Source organism: Plectropomus leopardus, unplaced genomic scaffold, assembly GCF_008729295.1.
Source record: "Plectropomus leopardus isolate mb unplaced genomic scaffold, YSFRI_Pleo_2.0 unplaced_scaffold22709, whole genome shotgun sequence".
In the NCBI taxonomy this organism is placed as follows: Eukaryota; Metazoa; Chordata; class Actinopteri; order Perciformes; family Serranidae; genus Plectropomus; species Plectropomus leopardus.
The window spans coordinates 987-2,884 of record NW_024624614.1 but is presented as its reverse complement, the minus strand read 5'-3'; the positions used below and the strand labels follow the sequence as shown (position 1 = coordinate 2,884).

The window sequence follows — 1,898 nt, the reverse complement described above, 5'->3', positions numbered from 1 at the left end:
TTTTTCTTTTTCTAACAGAAGAGTTTCTGGTTTTACAGATTCTGGCTGGATAAATGGTCTAATTTTGGCATTTTTTTTAAAAAAAAAGAAAACATGCCTTTCAAACCTGTAGCTGGTTTGGAGGGCATGTTTTCTTTGAAAAATGGGCAGCAAATAATCCAAAATACTGCCATTTAAAGTTGTATGCCCCTCCCCTCTCATAAATAACAACTCATAAATTACCCTTAAGAATGTTATTCATTACCATAATAGCAGAGTCTTTTGTGGTGACAGGAAACTATAAACCCCCCCAAGATCCTGAATAACTTGTTAAATAAATGAAGCATAAAATATGTGAAATATTGTAAAAGATGTATGCAGTAGGTTACATAAATTCAAAGTCAGTCCAGGTTCGGGATTTCCCCAGTTGCCAGCCCCACTCCACATCAGTAGAGGGAGCTAGAGCTTTCTTTAATACAAGTCACGGAGATCTTGTAGAGCTTCCTGGTTCTGCATAACATGTGATAAGCTTTTCTGCATACAAGCCCAAAGGCTTTCAAGCTAATCAGAAGGTTTCATTCAGGTCTGTTACCTCATCCATGTGAGGAGGGGGGGACAGAAATAAACAAAGACATCAAGTGTGTGTGGATGATGTCACATTGGCAGCACATGACAGGGGGGCAGCCATGCAGAGTGATCAGTAAGCACTGAACTGTGACTGTGTGATTTTGCACTGTGTTTGTGTGTATACTTGTAGATGGCGAGTGGACAGCTGTCGAGGGCGGAGGCGTTAGCGTGCTCAGGCTGCAAGCATGCGTGCCACGTGATGCTCTACTGTGACACGAAATCTAAGCTGTTTGGGAAGTTTCCCATCAAACATATCATACTGGTGAGGGAGAGCACTGAGTGTGTGTGTGTGTGTGTGTGTGTGTGTGTGTGTGTGTGTGTGTGCGCGTGTGTGTGTGTGTGTGTGCAGTTGCATGTGTTTGTTTGTGTGTGTGTGTGTGTCTGGATGGAGATGACTGAGTCCCTGCCTACAAAAGTGATGCACACCTCTGCTTTCAGTGTTTCTGCCTGTTTGCTTGAAAACACACTCCTGTTTGTGTGTAAGCATCTCTGCCTCTCTGTGTGGTTGTGTGTGTGTGTGTATGTGTGTATAACAGCCTCTCTCACTTCCCACAGATGCAGATGCGCTTTGACGGTCTGCTGGGTTTCCCTGGCGGGTGAGTCTTTCCTGGTGCTGCTGTTGTTTATTCCTTTTATGTGCACACAGGTATGTTTAGTTGAGGTTCGTATGTCTCTTATGTCAAAAGATATAAATAAAGCTGCACAGGTACAGAACAAACATTCACATTTTCACTGGAATACTCAAACTACAAGGATAAACAGTGAAACATGACATGATAGATTCTTCTGTAAGATACTTTAGCTTACCGCAAAAAAAAATATATATATATAACTGCCAGACACATAGCACTTATTAAGTATTCAACTTAGCATGAATCACTTGTGCCTTTTATGTCTGTGATTAACAGGAGTCACTGCCAGAATTTCTGGGTTATCTTTCGCCAACTCAGTATCATTATATAATGAGGCAATGAGAAAAGTCTGAAAATCATGATAACTAATAAAAAAAAATGAAAACTGTTAAACTACAAAAAAAACAACTACTAAACAGCAGGTCAAAGTACTTTTTATCTAGTGATAAATCTTCCCATCTTCTCAACGGAGTGATAGAACTTTTTGTGATTTTGAGTAAAATATCACAAACTGTTGGATGTGTTATTAAGAACAATTATTAAGAAATGTGGTTCAGACATTCATGAAGCCCTTTAATAAAATGTCCCAACTTTTCATCAATTACTCTTGTTTATGACCTGCAAACTAATGACATTATCATCCACCTCAGCTGTACTTTG

The 1,898-nt window shown here is 39.8% G+C and overlaps 1 long non-coding RNA gene across 1 annotated transcript; it reads left to right on the top strand.

Annotated features, from left to right (window-relative positions):
• The first annotated feature begins 496 nt into the window (after positions 1-496).
• On the top strand, positions 497-1,312 carry LOC121966005. Its single transcript, XR_006107548.1, has 3 exons — positions 497-562; positions 737-868; positions 1,162-1,312. It is a non-coding gene; the product is annotated as an uncharacterized LOC121966005 (long non-coding RNA).
• The last annotated feature ends 586 nt before the right edge of the window (positions 1,313-1,898 follow it).